Below are 21,031 nucleotides of genomic sequence, written 5' to 3'. Positions count from 1 at the left end.
CCTACAGTGTGCATGATAATCAAGGTGGGCCATTTCCAGCACAAATCCAGGTTTTCTCACCCTCCCACCCCCATACACACACAAACTCACTCTACTGCTGGTAATAGCTCATCCAAAGTGACCACATGGCCCACCTTGTTTATCATACACATTGTGAAGAGAGTTGTCACTTTGGATGGGCTATTACCAGCAGGAGAGTGAGTTTGTGTGTGTGTGTTGGGGGGGGGGGGGGGCGGAGGGTGAGAAAACCTGGATTTGTGCTGGAAATGGCCCAACTTGATGATCACTTTAGATAAGCTATTACCAGCAGGACAGTGGGGTGGGAGGAGGTATTGTTTCATGATCTCTGTGTGTATATAATGTCTGCTGCAGTTTCCACAGTATGCATCCAATGAAGTGAGCTGTAGCTCACGAAAGCTCATGCTCAAATAAATTGGTTAGTCTCTAAGGTGCCACAAGTACTCCTTTTCTTTTTGCGAATACAGACTAACACGGCTGTTACTCTGAAACCTGTCACTATAGTAAAGATGTATTAAAAATTGTTAGTCATGCAGTGAGATTAGGAAAAATTTCTTACGGTGTTATAAAATATTTCTGAAATAAATGATTGTTATTAATGTGGTATCAATAACATAGCATGTATAAGTTTGTTTTAGTATTTTAATATTTGAATTCTTCAGTGTGTATAAACTGCATTTTAAAAACAGAAGTTCCTCCATTTTCTAGGATTAGGGCTTGATCTTGTAAAGTACTGATCACTATAATCCTTGACCCAGCAAAGCACAGAATCATAGAAGTGTAAGACTGGAAAGGACTTTGAGAGGTCATCTAGTCCACTCCCCTGCACTCAGGGCAGTTCTATGTAATGACCAGACCATCCCTGACAGGTGTTTGTCTAACTTGCTCTTAAAAATCTCCAGTGATGGAGATTCCACAGCCTCCCTGGGCAATTTGTTCCAAGCATTCAAGCATATGCTTAACCTTAAACGTATGAATTGACCTATCGGTTTCAGTCAAGACCGGATAGAATCCACAGTAAGCCTCTGATCAGAGCAAATGTTTTCAGCAGAACTGAACAGCCTTTCAGATAGTCCTATAGTGCCAAAGTTTGGTTCTGTTCTTTTAGTGTATAGTTGGTTCCAGTGTAGCAGAAACCGGTTTGTTGATTTCAGTGGGAATTAGATCGGGTCCAGACAGTACCACAAATGAGACTGGAAAACTTGCAGTTGTGTTATATCTCTTACTAAGAATTCTTTTTCTCCTTAAAATTGAATGGTATTCACCTGCTGCGTAATCTGTAATGGACATGGTCTTGAAGTTTTAATACGTACCAAATTACTAATGAAATCATTTGGAGTTTTCAGTGCAAATCAGTTGGAGTATTGGGCCCAAATTCACATCTGAGTTGAAAGCTAGCGTTTCTTATGTCCTATTTTGCCAGACTTTCAGCTGCAGAAAGGCAGAGTCAACCTTATTAAAGACATCATGTTTGATGGTCCTCTTGAACCCGAATAGCCAATGTAAATATTCAGGTATACTGTGTGGTAGTGCTTGCTTGAATTTGCCATATGAGGATGTTTGTTCATTTTAGTTCAATTTACCCAGCTCAAGCATCTGAGGATCCTTTATGAATGCCATTAGTAACTCTCTGTGTATCTTGGCTCATTCTTTTTACTGGAATGGCTTCTTGTCACGAAAAGCTACGGTCTCTACTAAATAACACTGTGGTATTTATGTATATTCATTTTTAGCGACATTCAACCACATTTTCCCCTCAGCTGCACATGCACAATTGCCATAAGAACAAATTGGAGCTGCACACATGGAGATGATTTCAGAACTCTGACTGCATCTCTGGGTAGACACTCCAAAATACCAAAGGCAGCATCTTGTAGAAAAACTGGCAGAAGATGAAAACAGTGAAGGGGAAAGCAGGTAATGTTGATTTATTTTCCATATCTGACTGACTGACTTTATCTTGTTTGTTTGTTTTCTCCCCTCTGTTTAGAATAACAAGGTTCAGTTAGAAAGGGTCTCCTCTTTTCACTGGCTCCAACTACTTAGGAAGTTGATCCTCATGAAATGAGTAAAAGTTATAAAAGAAACTTGCTGATGGCTATTTTGAGGGTATTTAAATCCCGGAAAAGAAGAATATTTTTCAGTATCCTAATCAACCCTGAATGCCACAGGTCACTACTTCTCTGGGCAACTGCTGCATAAGTACCCCCATAGCATCATCAGTATGTTTTTCTCACTGTGCCTGTAGCATCAACCAAGATTTCCTTTGATGCAACTTAAACCATTTTCTTGAGGAATAATTAAAATAGCATTTTCTCATAAATATTTTCTGCTTACTTCTTGCAGAGCATACTTCTAAATAAAGCTCTGTGAGTTTCTCTTGTAAAACTTTCAGTAATTACAAAAATAAACAACAATCTTTTATCTGAGGATGTCCATGTCATGTAAACAAAAATAAATTATTGGCCACAAACCACTATGTTTGGAAGGTCTTAAGTCAACATCCACAATGGAAAAGAGAAGAAGTGAGAATGGCTTTTCTGACCTGCTGTAACCAAGACTCACTTCAAGAATTCTCTTTCCTGTTATTAGTGAGATTCTAACTGACAGTAAAAAAGTGGTCTGTTTAATGAAATAGAGAATAACTGGTCCATACAATCCTCCTACAAGGATAACAACATTTTTGTCCTGAGTGGGAATTCCATCATGCAAACATTTCCAACAGAGGGCATCCTGAGATCCAACAAACTGGCAAAAAGCTCCTTACCTGCCCCCAAAGGGGATGTGGTCATATACGTCAACATGGGAAAGAGAGCAGAGAAATGAGTGGTATTTATTCTGGATAAAGATGCATCTGTCTTGCTGCTCAGATAAAATCCAGACCATGTCAGGCTTATTTCAATTGGTCTCAAAGGGAGCCTCAGTAAATCTGAATATCATTTAAGCCAATGAGCCAACTTCAACAGCCAACGATGGTAAAATTGTTGTGTTTTACAGCCAACTAAAGGAATTCATTGATACTGTGCCAAAACATGATGAGCTGTAATTACTGAGGATGTGAAGTGCTACAGTGTGGGAAGAGGTTCTGATCAGAATGTAATGGCATGTTGTGGACTGGGAGAGCTCAGTGAACAAGGACACTGACTCATTAAGTTTTTCTCTGAGAAAGAGATTGCCCTTAACAACCTTTCATTTCAATATCATAGTGCAAGTATAGTTCCTTGAAGCTCTCTAGATCAGTTCCACAAGGATTCAATCAATTACATCATTGCACAGAGAAGAAGATGCAATCTCCACTGCAAAACTCTAATGGGCAGTGATATCAACTCAAATGACTACTTCTACTTTCACTGTTCAAAGTGATAGCTCAATGTCATTAAAAAAAATCCACCAAGGAATAATCTGGACAGTAGAGAGAGTGTTTGACAGTTTGATGCATTTCTCAACATGAGCGGGAAAGGGGGCTAAATGAGCTGTGGGATGAAATGAGGTTCACTAAACATTACACAGAACATCAAGACAAAACCACATACCTTTTAAAAAGAGAAATCACCTTACGCTTTCCCATCCTGTATGGCATCCCAATAGCATTCGGTCTGGCTCTTATTAATACCATCTGAGCTGCATTTTGAGGGTAGTGGTAGGAATGGCTTTAGAATTTGCTCCTCATTGCATCCATACAAAAGCAGTTTGTTAGAGTTAAGGATACAAAAGACAAACTATCACTGTTAGTTATCAGTTTTTGTTTATCATGAAGACCCTTTTCATTAAGGAACATTATAGTTTAATCCTACATGAAGCATGCAACTTTCAAACTTATTTTTCCCCCCATTGTTTTTAAATATGCCCAACCCTGTGCAGGTGCCCTCGGAGCCTACTCCTCATTGTCTGGATACTCTACATAAACCTTGGCATACAGGAATGCAAGGCATGCAAAAAATGAATGCCTGAGATTGCAATGATTGTACAAAATCAGGGCAGAGAGGGTGGAGTGACATCTTTTACCCCATCCTCAATGACCTGATAATCTGCCTGGGGGGGGAGGGGGTCACAGAGAGGAGCTCATGCTGACCCTTTTGAAGGGTGTCACATTGATGGCCCTCATACCTGGAGTACAATAGTACAGTACTCCCAAGAGCTCCCTCTGGGACAGCATTCCCTTGCACTGCTTCCAAGGTATCCAGTAGCAGAGGAGCAGCAATCAGAACATATTTTTATATTTTTATTTGACAATATTTTATTTTATTTTATCTTCCATTTTATCGGCTTAACAAAAATTAAACAACAAAACGAAACCACCAAACAAACCCTCCAAAATATGAGAGTAAACTGTATTTGTGCAATTTTTAAAGTGGTCAGATAGAAATAAAGGTGAATACTCATAACATGACAATGTAAACTTTTTTCATACATTTGATAAAAAGGATGAGAATTAAAACTAGAGAAACAAAGAGGCAAAGTTACGGTTAGTTATGTCCTATCAATTCTGCCTCCATCTTTATAGTACCTATTTTATCTCATACATATATTTAGGTGCATTTCATTGTCTCTTTTTGACAAATTTTGCTTTCTTTTGGGGGTATATATGCATTACAGTGGTGTCTAGTAATAGGTTTGGGACAGTAGATTTGAAGATAAGACCTGCTATATGATAAAAGTATAAGTGGTATAAGTCAGCAGGGTTCCACTAGAGCTGCATCAGCTGAGAATATGGCCCTCTTGAAGTAGACTATAAAATGAAACTACAGTTAAGTATTTTGAGGTCCTATGTGAAATCCTGCCCCCTTCAAAATCAATGGGAGTTTTGCAATGGACTTTCACCCCCCATATATACAGTAGTAAGACTTTTTGTTTTGAAGTAGCTCTGATTTCATGTCCTCCATTAGTTTGTCAGGGTTTAGGGTTCTTCAGTAAACTAAGGGGCTCCCATATTTCTGTGTGTCACGTGGATATAAAAGGTGTCTCTCCATATAATACTGTAAATTCTTTGTCTTTGCTTTCAAACTTGAGACATGTATTCTGCAAAACCTAATCAAATAGATTGTAGATTTGCAAATATTTTGCACAGGTGTTGTTCTTCCCCCCTGTCATAAATATAAAGGGAAGGGTAAACCCCTTTGAAATCCCTCCTGGCCAGGGGAAAGCTCCTCTCACCTGTAAAGGGTTAAGAAGCTAAAGGTAACCTCGCTGGCACCTGACCAAAATGACCAATGAGGAGACAAGATACTTTCAAAAGCTGGGAGGAGGGAGAGAAACAAAAGGGTCTGTGTGTCTGTCTATATGCTGGTCTTTACCGGGGATAGACCAGGAATGGAGTCTTAGAACTTTTAGTAAGTAATCTAGCTAGGTATGTGTTAGATTATGATTTCTTTAAATGGCTGAGAAAAGAATTGTGCTGAATAGAATAACTATTTCTGTCTGTGTATCTTTTTTGTAACTTAAGGTTTTGCCTAGAGGGGTTCTCTATGTTTTTGAATCTAATTACCCTGTAAGATATCTACCATCCTGATTTTTACAGGGGGGATTTCTTTATTTCTATTTACTTCTATTTTTATTAAAAGTCTTCTTGTAAGAAACTGAATGCTTTTTCATTGTTCTCAGATCCAAGGGTTTGGGTCTGTGGTCACCTATGCAAATTGGTGAGGCTTTTTATCCAACATTTCCCAGGAAAGGGGTGGTGCAAGTGTTGGGAGGATTGTTCATTGTTCTTAAGATCCAAGGGTCTGGGTCTGTAGTCACCTAGGCAAATTGGTGAGGCTTTTTACCAAACCTTGTCCAGGAAGTGGGGTGCAAGGTTTTGGGAAGTATTTTGGGGGGAAGGATGCGTCCAAACAGCTCTTCCCCAGTAACCAGTAGTAGTTTGGTGGTGGTAGCGGCCAGTCCAAGGACAACGGGTGGAATATTTTGTACCTTGGGGAAGTTTTGACCTAAGCTGGTAAAGATAAGCTTAGGGGGTTTTTCATGCAGGTCCCCACATCTGTACCCTAGAGTTCAGAGTGGGGGAGGAACCTTGACACCCCCATTCCCCCCCCCAGTGGTAAAAGTTTATAGATATTTTGCAAAACTCCTTGATTAAGCTATTTTGGACATTGTCACCCTGGACTCATGTGGAGTAATACTTTACTTCAGAATCAGTCTTCATTGATTTCTTTGGGACTACTTGTGCAGTAAGGTACTACTAAACATGGTAAGGGTAGCAGAATCAGCGCTTTGTTTAGCTTTCCAGTTGAATGGGCTATTGTGATGCTTTAGCATTGCATGTTTTGTTTGCTTGTTTTGGTATGATCTGTAGAAAGCAGTTACGCTTAAGTAAAGGATTTGTAGTCAGAGATTAAGGCAAAACAGATGTTATTAGTGCTAGGGTCAGTATCTAAGAACTGCACCACAGTTGACAATAAGTATTTCTTCAAGATTTAACTCCTATACTTTCAGAAAAAGTGTTCATAGCACCCTCTGTAATGGTGTCATCTGATGTCTTTCCAAAATTTTAGTCACTAGTCGGATCATATTTTTGTCTATCTGGGACATTTTCATATGGCGTTCTACAGTTACAGTAGCTTGAAATTAAATTCAAAGGTCTTTGTGGAAGCCTTTCTACATGATTATGCAACTACTTTTCAAATTATTTGCCCACAGATCTTAACAACAGAAAATCACCTACCAGATGAAACTTCTCTACTCTTCCTACAAATTCAAGTAAGTCACAAGACAAAACAAGCAAACAGAAAATTCAAGAAATCTGTACACTTGGTTTTTATATTTTTAGAAGCTAAATAGCCTCTATCTGCCAATGCCTGTTTTTTCAGGGAAAGCAGTGAGGTGGACCTGAAATTTAAGTTTTTCTCATTAATCTAGGAATTAAATTGCATTGAGGCAAGAAAATTTCCTCCCAACATAAATGAACTTTTCTGGTAGTATAGAAATTGTAATGTTCATCCTACTTGCAAGTTCATTTAAATTGACAGTATGGGTCCTTTGAATAATTTGTTACATATGAAGCAAATGGGGAAGTCATTTAAATACAGCAGACATGTATTAATATAGATAAATAAATTACAACTTTATTATCCAGAACCAAATGTCTGAGTCTGTTCAATTAATCATGAAATTAGTCTACTATATTACTGTGCACGTATGTTTTGGAGATATATTTAAAAGTTTACTAATTGTATTGGTTTTATACTGTATCCAAAATGGTGAGCACCTCTTCATAGTTTCAGACTAGCAATGAACGGACAAGTCAGGCTACAAGAAGGATATAGCAGAGGGAGAGAGTACTCTCTTTTATTAGAAATAGCATTCTGACTTAGAGTTCCTGGCATATTAGAACACTGGTTCCAATCACTACTATGAGAGTTTACTGTTCTCATGTACTGTTGGACTCTTTTTAGCTACAAGCTCTGCTGGTTCAATAGATTGAGGCAAACAAAGAAGGGGAAAGTGGGACATTCCTTTGCCATTGCAGAAGGTGACTCTGTGAATGTTCCCTTACAAGCTGGTATAACCCTTCCTTTACTTCCTTTATGTCTGGAGCCAACCACTAGAAACAACTTCTATAGCACCTAGCTTCTCTTTCTGAGAGCATTGTAACCTGGCAATTTGAACACACTGACAGTTTCTTTTCAATCTGTGTACTGGAGTGCTGTAGTTATATTCTGTATTGCTACACACAGTGTGATATGTTCATGCCTATCTCTTTGTTCATTCATCTAGGTACAGGATTTCACTTTTTGCTAAGAGTCGTCCCAGGAGCTATCATGTTTCAGAGACAACTTCTCTTTCTATTATCATAATAGGAGCCACTGGCACAGATTAGGACCTGACTGTGCTAGGCACCGTACAAAAAGACAGTCCCTACTCCAAGGAGTTTATAATCTAAATATAAAAGGAGACAAGATGAGAGAGTACAAAGAAATAATGGGACAGTAGTGTGTAAATACACAAGAGAGACACAGGTACGGGGAACCTTCAAGCAGAGTGAACTATGTGCTGGTGGCAAACATCCTGTTAGTTCCATGACTTTTTTGGGATGGGAATTTGGGTTTGGGGGTGGGTTTACTTGGCAAGGGATCAGTTAAATGGGAAGGGAAGAGGAGTGAGGGGAAAGGGTAGGATGCAAGAGACAGGTTTGGAGTGAAGTTCAGGAGAAGAGACTGAGGGAGGGAGGGAGAGGGTTGGAGCAAACAGCCAGGCAGCACAGGGCAGAGAAAGTCAGAATATTCTACAGTTTTGACTAGAATGTCCAAAGGTCCCTGCTTTGGCTGCTGCTGCTTCCACCTGGAGTCTCTGGCTGGCTGCTGTCCACAGTTTGTCTGTGACCTGGCGAGAGGGGTGGGTCTCAGAGCCCAGGTTCCAGCCCCCGTGGGAACATCTACACTGCTATTTTTAGCCCCATAGTGTAAGCTGACGTCAGTTAACCCAGGCTCTGAGACTCTCAGCTGGGGGAGGGAGGGTTGGTTTTTTTGGTTGTGTAGACATACCTGATGTTGTATTTCTTTCGCACGCCCTCTCGCCCAATGAATATTTAATTATTTATACATAGTGGAACAACTTCAACAAGAAAGACTGAGAGAAACCCACACCAGAATTCCCAGTTATTTGATGGTTAAGGCACTCTGGTAGGAAACCTAGGTTCAAGTCCCTGTTCCAAACAAGGAAGAGTAAAGATTTGAAAGCAGGTCTTCCAAATTCCAGGACTGTGCCTTAATTACTGGGCTGTTGGCTATGATGAGGCTAGAGGAGGAGGGTGTGTCTCTCTAATTTCTTGTGATAAAGGATGGATCTGGCTTCAGTGCCGAACTCCAGGAGACAGTGCGTGGCTGAGAATCCTGAGCAGAGATAGGTGGTTCCCTCTGGCTCTGAAGCTAGGCACCTAACTATCTTGGTTGGGTAGGGCCTAAGCATTTCCTGTTAACTAGCTTAGGAGCCTCCCTGTTTATCTTGCTGGCTTGAGGATCCCTTTCCTAGGCATCTAACCCTCCCCATGCATTGTATGGGCACCTAACTCAGGGCTGTGAATTCCACTGAGCAGCAAGGCACCTAAGAGTATCTCCTTTGTGGATCTAGCCCAGGGTGCCAAGGAGTTAGGCATTACAATACCTAAATCCCCTCTAAAAAGAAAAGGAGGATTTGTGGCATCTTAGAGACTAACAAATTTATTTGAGCATAAGCTTTCGTGAGCTACAGCTCACTTCATCGGATCCTCAGATAAATTTGTTAGTCTCTAAGGTGCCACAAGTCCTCTTTTTCTTTTTGTAAATCCCCTCTGTAAATCTAGCTCTAATAGGCTCTGTTAACAAAATTACATTAAAAATGCCCCTTTGAGTGCTATTGTACTCTACTATGATACTTTACATCTCAACAGTCACCTTTTTACTATCTTCTCCTCCCTTCAGTGAATTTTGTCTTTGGTGCTTTTTTGTTGCTGTTTGTTTTGGGGACTTTTTTGTTTTGTTTTTGTTCAGAGTAAAATATAATTGCTTTACAAACCCAGGAGCTACACCACTGCATCCATTTCCCAGTTGAAAAACAAAGTTGTACCATTGATCTGAGTGGAGTTACTCCAGATTTATATAAAAGGAGTGTAGATTTTGGTGCTATTTTGGAACTCAGCAAAAAGTATGCCAAGTCTTCATGAAGAAAAGCACTTGCAAGGAGTATAACTAAGTATGAGAGCAAAAACAGAAAACCTATGTATTTCACTGGCGAAAAAAAATATATATCCTTTGAATCTGTTTGCACTGAAATACATAGTGAGAGGCAAAATATTAACCTGCAATTGTGCATGTAATTATCACAATTGTGAAGGCAAATTGGATAAATGCACTTGCAAAAAGGTACTTTGTACCAAATACAGTTTTACCTCTACAAACAGCATTAAGTATTCTAAAAAAAGTAAAAGGATTTTGTTTAATCATGTCTCACTGGCCCCTCAGAACACTGGGAGGAATTCTGATTGGTTTTTCTATTAAAAAAGAAATCAAAGAGTTGAAATGTCTAAATTAACTCAGAAATAACCTTACCCAGAAAAATAATTTTATTGTTTATAGTAAGTTAATACTCGAAAGTTACATGTAGTTTGTGGTATACCTTATGATATAATCTCATTAACAGTACCGGTACAAAACCATGTAGTTTTATCCATAATTATCATCCACATGGCTCAACAGATGATGTACATCTTACTTATAACGTAAGGGTTAGTGTTGTGTGGGCACAGAAAGTAATTAAAAACATGTATCTTTACTAATCCATGGATATGTCAGCACTCCTGAGTAAAAGTACATCCTCCAGATGATATTTCTAGGGATTACTCTGTAGTGTCAAAATTACTGGATATATCTAGGAGTATCAGATATTTAAACTAACTCATTGTACTTTGCCTTTATAGGACTTTTCTTTTACATTGACAACAGTATAATGGTATTTTATCCGTAAGCCTCTCTGTGCCTGTTTGTAAAACCATGTCACGAAGTACCACACTGCTTATCACCACATGTTTGAATGACTATTGCCCTTACTCATTGTCATAAATATAAAGGGAAGGGTAAACCCCTTTGAAATCCCTCCTGGCCAGAGGAAAGCTCCTCTCACCTGTAAAGGGTTAAGAAGCTAAAGGTAAACTTGCTGGCACCTGACCAAAATGACCAATGAGGAGACAAGATACTTTCAAAAGCTGGGAGGAGGGAGAGAAACAAAGGGTCTGTGTGTCTGTCTATATGCTGGTTTCTGCCGGGGATAGACCAGGAATGGAGTCTTAGAACTTTTAGTAAGTAATCTAGCTAGGTATGTGTTAGATTATGATTTCTTTAAATGGCTGAGAAAAGAACTGTGCTGAATAGAATGACTATTCCTGTCTGTGTATCTTTTTTGTAACTTAAGGTTTTGCCTAGAGGGGTTCTCTATGTTTTGAATCTAATTACCCTATAAGGTATCTACCATCCTGATTTTACAGGGGGGGATTTCTTTATTTCTATTTACTTCTATTTTTATTAAAAGTCTTCTTGTAAGAAAACTGAATGCTTTTTCATTGTTCTCAGATCCAAGGGTTTGGGTCTGTGGTCACCTATGCAAATTGGTGAGGCTTTTTATCTAACATTTCCCAGGAAAGGGGGGGTGCAAGTGTTGGGAGGATTGTTCATTGTTCTTAAAATCCAAGGGTCTGGGTCTGTAGTCACCTAGGCAAATTGGTTAGGCTTTTTACCAAACCTTGTCCAGGAAGTGGGGTGCAAGGTTTTGGGAAGAATTTTGGGGGGAAAGATGCGTCCAAACAGGTCTTCCCCAGTAACCAGGATTAGTTTGGTGGTGGTAGCGGCCAATCCAAGGACAAAGGGTGGAATATTTTGTACCTTGGGGAAGTTTTGACCTAAGCTGGTAAAGATAAGCTTAGGAGGTTTTTCATGCAGGTCCCCACATCTGTACCCTAGAGTTCAGAGTGGGGGAGGAACCTTGACACTCATGCTGTACAAAGGAAAGGAGTACTTGTGGCACCTTAGAGACTAGCACATTTATTTGAGTATAAGCTTTCGTGAGCTACAGCTCCCTTCATCCGATGAAGGGAGCTGTAGCTCACGAAAGCTTATGCTCAATTAAATTGGTTAGTCTCTAAGGTGCCACAAGTACTCCTTTTCTTTTTGCGAATACAGACTAACACGGCTGCTACTCTGAAACCTGTCATGCTGTACAGTTGCTTAGTCTGCAAAAAGCCCCCACTCAATTCAACAGATTGCTCACAAAGTAAAGGAGTGTTCAAGGAAAAGATGAAAGATGGTCCAGCGTAGCCTGGGACTTAGGAGACCCTGGATTGGTTTCTGGCTTTGCCCTGACATCCTGTGTGATTTTTAGGCCCAGATTCCCGGTATTTAGAAACCTATCTGCATCTTTAGGTACCTTATCTTTAAATACCTGTCCCTTTCTGCCTCAGTACCCCATCTATCAAATGGGGAATAATAGCATTTACCTCTCATACAGGTGCTGTGAGATATATATGTGAAGATGGTATGGTGCTAAAATGTTACAGTAACAGGAGCCATATAAGTACCTTAGATTGGGCTATGTATAACGTGCAACCAGAAAAACCTCTTGGTGTGATGTGATCCTAGGTATCTGAACCTGGGCTTCTTCCAAATAGGTAAGGTATGCCAGCAGGCCAGTAAATGTAACACCTACTGTATAAAAATACTCAAAATATTTATGTTACAGCTTATTGGTGCTAAATTAACCTCAGTTCTAAATGTCATAGTCTTGCATTGGTATTTTATATTTTTCTCTCAAGAGCATTTTGTAAATAATACTCTGTTAAAATAAAAGTAAAAATAATAAAATCTACTCTTGGAAATAAAATGAATTCAACAGTACATCATAAATACAGAGAGAGATTTTATAAACATTTGCTAAAGACAAAAGTGCAATAACACATGTGTCTCAGTCAATATTCCTTTCAAGGGAGCTTCATTTGGGAAAATGCAAAAACCATATCTTGTAGTCAGTAATAAATATTTCATTAAATTATCTCTAATTCAGCTTTCGTTCCCATTGGAAAACCTCTAGTGCTGCATAGTTTTTCCTCTTTATTTTATTGCCCTCGTAATATGCAGTCATTTCATAAGCCCTTTGGTTTCTGACATACGGTATATTGCATTGCTTTAGATTACTCTCATAGGCATTGTCTTGTTTAAATATGTAATATTTGACCACCTAATCAGCTTAGAGCTATTTGAAAAGAATAATACAGGTTTACATTTGGCTCTCAGAACATTTCCCAAACAATGAAGAGGTAACACCACAAAAATATTTTCTTTATGCTATGAAAATATTAAATTATTTTCTTTATGCTATGAAAATACACACTGCTTTGGCTGACGTAATTAAATTGACTATGTATCTGATTTCTTAATAATGAAAAAGCAAGCCTTAGAGCATTCAGATATTCTATGTTCACTTAAACCAAGGAATTCTACAGTATCTACTCAGGCATTCACTTTTTATTGGTGATGTTGCACAAAGAAGGGACGAAGGCCATCCTTTAGTTTTTAGAGCAGCAAATTTCATACCAATTTGTTGCTTTCTTGTTTCGTTTTGGTTTAAGTTTGTTTAAGTTTGTGCATTTGTGTGAAAAGAAGGAAAGAGTTTAACTATCTTTTCATCATGCTTTAGAAAGGAATACTATATTTAAAAGTCACATTTCTCAAACTGCAGCTTTTAATAGGGACGTAATAAATCTCATATATATTGCCAGGCAATGGGTGAAGGCTGCTGGTCTGTCTGAGAAAAAAATCTGAATCTTAAATCTGAATAGACAGTGATGATTCGTTAAGAAAGGGTGCTTTTGATAGTTGACCCTGACTGCTCTCTTATAGCAGCTGGGCTGTACAGTTAAAAGTTTCTGCTTCCTCACTGCCCCTATAGAAATGTGCACACATGCCATTTGATATCTCAGGCAATGGAACAGCTGCCCTTAGATTCACTACTTCCCTGGAAGAATTGGATAGAGCATAGGATTGGGATGAAAATAAATTTGTCTAACTCCCACTGTGTTTATTTTTTCTTATTAAAACAGTGTTCCATGTGCCTGTGTGGCAAAGCAGCAACTCTCACTATGACAAGGAAAGAATGAGAGTGTGGAAACTGAAGGGAGGACTCTAAGGGTGGAGAGTGGCTGAGGAAGGGAGAGATTAGGTTGACTCTGGGTTCAGAGTGGAGGGAAGCAGCAGATAGGCAAAGTCTCGGACTGAGGTCCAGTTGCAATAAAGAAGCTAAGACAGTGGAAGCCAGGCCATAGTTAAAAGATCTGCCATCACATGTCATGTAGTGATGGCCATTTAAAATACCATATATGTGAATCGTACCGAAATTTGGATTCAAGCCTGCACAAATCAGAGATTTATCTCAGTCCTAGTTTGCTGATAAAATAAATCCATGTGAATCTGACAATGTAAAAATAAATATTAGTCCATACCGAATGCTAGAGTGGCAAAAAGAGGTACTCAAAAGACTGGAAATGCCATTAAGATTGTCTATATGACCTTAAATGTCCGTTTGTGTGCACACAGCACCACTTATATGTGATTTCAATACAGAACCCACTGCCTTGTTCATAGGGCATATTCTATGGTGTGGAATATATGAGACACCTGTTCAATATTTTATTTTTAATCTGCTAAGTGTGCAGCCTCATTTCCCATTCACTGCACATCATCCAACTCCTTTTGGACTTCTGTCTCTTTCATTAGATAACCAACCATCCTCAATGAATGAGGCAACCCTGTGAAGTCAAATCCAAAATTATGCTGGTAAGTTACCCAGGCAATATCCCACCCCCTTCCCTCAGTCTAAATATAATTAGATATTATTTAAAATCTGGGACTCTGAAAAAAATCTACATTTGGGAATTTATTTTGTACAATCAATGTTTAAAAGGACATGCAAAAATGGTCACATGCGGTGGTGTCCTGGGTTGGAACGATAAATGCTATTAAAATGGAAATATGCTCTTAGTTTTTAAAACATCTTTCATCACCACCTAGCTGACAGCTGAAAACAATTTCCAAGACCTTCATAAGGCCTTCAGCAAATTTATATGGCAGTGGTGCAGCAGACCATGAATTGTCTCACAGCTCTTTAGCTCTCTAAGGGAAAGGGTGATATTGCCCTGCCTAATTTCCAATGCTACAGAATGATGAAGTCTCAATTTCAGCTGTTCCAGTATACAAGATGTTTAGTTTTAGAGTAGCAGCTGTGTTAGTCTGTATTCGCAAAAAGAAAAGGAGTACTTGTGGCTCCTTAGAGACTAAGGTTCATCGGATGAAGTGAGCTGTAGCTCACGAAAGCTTATGCTCAAATAAATTGGTTAGTCTCTAAGGTGTCACAAGATGTTTAGTGTTTGACTTCCCTCTAATCTGGAATCTACAAGCCTGGTGATCCTTTCTCTGTTCCTTTTACCAACTCCTCGCATTCCCAACTGGTAGCTGCACACAGCCTGACTCTCAGAGTTGTTTAGTACCTGTTTAGAGCTAAGACAGGAATTCTGCCTCTCACACAATTTGTGTACAATGTTGCTATCCTTCTTTTCTGATTTAGCATACAATATCTGAAGAAGCCAACTTTATACCAGTTGTACGGGATTGTTTTATTTACTTACTGTTGAAAATATACACATCCAAATAATCTCCACTTTACTCACTGAAATAGCTGGGGAGGAAGGCTTTATCAATATTATTTTAAGATTACACCAAGACTTCATAGACTTTCAATTCATAAAAATATGACTAACATCCTATGAATGAACAATGGTATGAAGACTTGGCAGCTGCTTTCAGAAATTGGATCTGGAGGCAGACCTGGAATAAAGCACATCAAATCTTTATTTATACTGGCTGGAAAGCTCTGTTGTATAGAGTGATACACAGCATCTGCAGCTACCCAGTGTTTTGGGTAAAGAACCTGATTAGACAATGTCTCTGACATGACCAGAATTCCTTGCCATATAAGGCATATGTTGAGGAGTTGCCCAATAATCAAGCTATTTTGGGCAGAAGACAATTCAAAAGATTCCAAGTTACATTGCAAATTGCCTTCCCCCCACAATGCTGTCATTTTTCTGTTAGGTAATGGGTCTCTTAGGCTGTGTTAGAGAATCAAGGATTTAATCTCACAATCTGTGATCAAAGGAACACAATGTAGTGGTGCTAAATGATATTCCCAACAGTAGCTAATGGTAGCCAACAAGTATTGGGCAGAGCCTCCACTGAAGTGCTTTGGGAGGTTAATTGGATAAACATCATCACTTGGTCTTTTATAATTATTCTGATGCTGCATTATCAATATGCCACTTGGTCTGCTAATGAGCTATTGTTTTCTGAGCAGAATAATGGAAATTTCTTTGGGGAAAAAATGCAAACTGAGAATTACATGGCCTTTATAGGGGGACCACTAATTTAAAAAATGTTGCTTTAAGAAATGTAATAATCTTTATTTATGTAGTTCTGTGTCAGGTGCTAGTTATTCTGCTGACTTGCCCTGGCAGCCTGTTCAGGTGCATCCTATTACTTGTAAACCAGGAACATATAAGAGCCTGAGTCTTCCCTTCCTGAGGAAAGGGAGAGCTGGGGGGGGCAGGAATATAGGTGCCTAGCATGGAAAGGTGTAGACTGATGCTTATATTTTGTAGTTCTTAAATTAAGAGTAAAAAAATCAGCAAGTAGGGATGAAGTTAGAACACCAGTCCTCTGTTTTTTCTGTGATCTGTTGAGAATGGTTGGTGGATATTCTGTGCATTCAAAAACTTCCTCAACTGAAGAAAATGTAGGTTGCTCTGTTCTCAAAAGTAGTGCAAATAATATTGGTGGAAAGGAAAACAGGTCTACTCCAGTGACATATTTGCAAAAATATGTACTGGGAGAAACCCCAGAACACTTTCTAGGCTGTGGACTAGAGTATTTCTAAATAAATTTAGAAAATGGTCATGCAAACTAAAGAAAAATATGTGAAAAACAAAAAAGAATTCCTTTTTCTCATAACTAAATATAATATGGGGGAGGCTGAGAGAGAGAGAGAAGAGAAATGTCCCTGGTGTCCGCCTTACAATACAAATCACTAGTCTGATTCAGACCTTCAGAGCAATTTAGACTGACGTAATGCAATTCCTTTAAAGTTATAGAGTGTGCTGTACTCTACTCTCAAGCCCAGGTTCTGCAATTTATAGAAATCCCTATGTGGTCTGGAGTTGCGTCACCCAGCAGGAGCTCTAGGAGGGATTTTTGTGTTAGGATGCACAATCGCTCCCAAAGATCTGGTGTGAAGGGGCAGTAGATGTACTGCACCAACACATGTCCCTGTGCGTTCAGTACCAGTTCCGCTTGCAGGTGGCAAGGCAAGGTGGAGCTATGGCTCTTGCACCTCTCCACATCCTTTGGGGCAGCTTGTATCTCTGGGGACAGTTGGAGAGAATAGTTCCTATTCTCCCCTGTGTGTAGAGATTGTGCATATACCAGGCATTGGCGGAGGGGGATGTCTGGGGAGAGAAGGCTCTTCCCACATTTTCTCACACTGTGGCACACCTGTGCAGGGAAAGGAGGCAACTCCGCCTGCAGTTTGCAAAAAAAAAAAAAAAAAAAAAAAAAAGTTATGCATATGTTATAGCCTAGATCTTCTTGATGAATAGAGAGAGAGAGCTATTATTTCTCATGATTTTAATCTTTCTTTTATTCATTATCTTGACTTGCCCTTCTTTGATTTCCACTAATGTAGAAAGAAGCACCAACTCCCAGATGTTTCTTTATTAAATTCCTTCTGTGATTGAGGATAAACACAGTATGTTACCAACCCAAAAATGATGAAAGTTCTCCACTCATTATCACATTTTACATGGAACACAGACATAATGGCAATGTTAATTAGTGACAAAGGCTTGATTGTTCTTTAATTACTCTGTCAAGAGCTGGTACAAAATATGAAGTCACAAATTGTATGACATTATAAATGAAGTGGATTGGCTTTAATGATGTCTTCATGTACCAACATGCATATTTCATTACTGACGTTCTGCTATTAGCATTTTAATACAGCCCATTAATAATAAAAATGCTGTGTAATGAACATTAATAAGAAAATTATTATTGCAACTCTTTAACAGGCAACCAACATCTAGGTGCACTTTTCAATAGTACCAAACATCAGAAGAATGGGGAGCACATACTCTGTTAATTTCTTCTTAGTTATCTTAATTACTGAGCAGAGACTTTAAAAGGTAACCAGAGTCTATGGGTAAAATCCTTGCTTCATCTAACTCAATGACAGAAGTCCCAGAGAGTTCAATAGAGGACACCTAGAGCCTGCCAATATGGAAAAGCCAAGCCACAGAGATGTAAATTTACATCATGCCAGGCTAAGGCTCCAAAGTAATTTCTGCCAGGAGCAGTTTCAGAGAGACCACTACCAAGTGCATCTAAATGTTCTCAAACTTCAACCTGAGGATCTCAAGCCAAAAACATTCCCTCCAAGTGTTGTTATTTTGGTGCAGTATACGAAGAGAGGAAGTTGCTGTCATAAATAGTTTGGGACCAAGTTAGGACTTTGAAGAGTGTAACCATCACATTGAATTTGATTCAGAAGTGGACTAGCAGCCTGGGCAGAGCATGAAGATGGGCAGATTATTATTTAACATTTATATTGCAGTGGTGCCTACAAACCTCACCATTTTGTTTGGTGCTGTACAAACTTGAATGGTGCACGATCTGGAGCTTCTGACAAAAGTATAGATACAGGATAGAGGATGCTACTGAGTGAGAGAAATGGTTCTTATTCCACTTGAGGCTCACTATGTTATTTAGAACACTATTATGGAAATGCCAGTTTGAATAAAACTGGCCTCTTGTTTTTCCTGAATGTGATGCTAAATGAGACAGACAAAACCAGTTCAGTTTATTACCTCTCAGTATGTTCATTACCGTCATGTTATGAATATAGGTATTTATATATCAGCTTTGATTTGAGCAAATAGTTTTGAGATTCAGTTGCAAAAGAGCAATCCTGCAAATATGTTTTTGAGCATATAATTGTGGTGTTCCAGTTTTACAGAGAAGGAAATATTTTACTCACCTGGGATCCTGTTTTCCCACTACAATCTATAAATAACCATAAGGAGTTACTTGTAACCTGCAGTGGGATAATGAGGTCCCTGTAATGTGATTGTTGTAATTTAAAAGCACAAAGAAAGACCAGAGTTTGCTGTACATTTTGCATCAGATTCACTAAAGATGCAAAACCATTAATCCCCAAATGCTGTATTAGAATGAAAACAACTGTGCCTTATCTCCTGTTATTTTTCTTGTCAAGTTTTTTTAATGCTGTCACTCCACAGCATCCCTATATAGAGGTCTCTGATAGGAAAATGTTCCTTTCTCCGTACACACATTCAAGGATACTTTATGACCTAACTGATTAAAGGCCTATCATCATCCCCTTTTCATAGTACCCAATAAATTGGTGATGTTAAAAAATGTTCAGCTCATTAAGAAAATGTCACACTTCTCATTCCTAAAAAAAAAAAAAAATCTGGAGAAACAGCCCGACCTGATGACTCAGCTGTTAGTAGACGGTGCTCTATACAGCGGAGCTCTTGGTTTAAGTGTAACTGCCATGTTCACCATAGCTGAGGAAGAGCTGGGAATATTCTGGGGTTCATTCCCTAATCCTCCACAATTAATTGTGCTCACAGAATCATTCTGAGCATTTTTCAGTATATGTGGCTCTATATTCTTGTAGAAAGTCCAAGAATTTGTATGGCATTCCAGCCACTTCAGACACAGGAGACAAGAATGGATTTTGAACAGGGTGATTGGGGTAATGGACGAGAACCAAAAAAACCAACAACCCGGCATTTGGACCAACCTAGTATTTCCAGAATACATTTTGAAAAATATTGCTGGGCAATGAAGAGTTCATGATAAAAAAAAAATCTGGAATACAATCCCAGTTCCCCTCCACAGCCAACCTCTGTCCCTGAAAATCATTGAAACATAAAACCTTGAAACAGATAAACTGCTTACTGACATACTGTAAGTGGCAATACTAAGACACATTACTAGGCATTTATTTTGAGCTGATATGGTTTTAGCTCACCAGTAAACAATCCAACTTGGAAAGCCTGGGGTGCTATGTAGGCATGGATATTGTGTAATGAAGTCTTCTCAGAGGTTTCGCTACCCTAATCAGATACTATATAAGATTTGTTTTGAGAAGATGACTGGTGGTCTAATTTCTCACCTCTTCCTTTGGGCTTGAGCACGTCTCTGTCTCCCACACTGTCACTCAATTTCTCCTTCTGTGAAATGGGGGAAATAGCACATACCACTCGGGGATGTTGTGAGAATGAATTTGTTAATCTCTGTAAAGAATTTTGAAGTGTAAAGGTATATGTAAGTGCTAATTATTTTCCCCCTCTCGCTGTTAATTGGCTGAGTCGTTTGCCTGGCAGTAATGATTATACATCTTCAGATGTTCCAGCCTCTGCTGAAATTGTGTGAAAATTGTTTAATTTAGCCAAAATGGCTGAAGTTTGGCAAAGATATAAGCAACTTATAATGGGACGTGTTAGTAATAATACGTAATGTTGTCTATCTATAATTCTGTGGAGTAGTGATTCAAAACTGGCAATAAACTCTGGAGCCCCTTCAGATTTTGGGAAGATGTGGATTGACTTCAAATTCAAAGATGCCCATATACTTTTTGTTAGGGGACAGACCCAATACAGGAAGGCTGAAGGGGGTGTCTTTGATTTCTGATTTGGAAGCAGTCAAAATCTCAAGAATTTGGCCCTGTGAAACTGGAAACCAAGCCCTGGCTTTGATTCAACCTTGGATCCAAACATCTAACTCTCTGCCTAAATGTCATCTGTATCTTCTTTTCCCATCTTTGTGTATTATTTACACACTTCCATGGTTTAAGAATATTATTCTTAAAACACTTAAATACTTGTATAAGTAGGGGCATAGCGAGCAGATCAAGGGACGTGATCGTTCCCCTCTATTCAACATTGGTGAGGCCTCATCTGGAGTACTGTGTCCAGTTTTGGGCCCCACACTTCAAGAAGGATGTGGATAAATTGGAGAGAGTCCAGCGAAGGGCAACAAAAATGATTAGGGGACTGGAACACGTGACTTATGAGGAGAAGCTGAGGGAGCTGGGATTGTTTAGCCTGCAGAAGAGAAGAATGAGGGGGGATTTGATAGCTGCTTTCAACTACCTGAAAGGGGGTTCCAAAGAGGATGGCTCTAGACTGTTCTCAATGGTAGCAGATGACAGAACGAGGAGTAATGGTCTCAAGTTGCAGTGGGGGAGGTTTAGATTGGATATTAGGAAAAACTTTTTCACTAAGAGGGTGGTGAAACACTGGAATGCGTTACCTAGGGAGGTGGTTGAATCTCCTTCCTTAGAGGTTTTTAAGGTCAGGCTTGACAAAGGCCTGGCTGGGATGATTTAACTGGGAATTGGTCCTGCTTCGAGCAGGGGGTTG

Source organism: Lepidochelys kempii, chromosome 4, assembly GCF_965140285.1.
Source record: "Lepidochelys kempii isolate rLepKem1 chromosome 4, rLepKem1.hap1, whole genome shotgun sequence".
Classification (NCBI taxonomy): Eukaryota; Metazoa; Chordata; order Testudines; family Cheloniidae; genus Lepidochelys; species Lepidochelys kempii.
Note: the sequence above shows the minus strand (reverse complement) of the source record.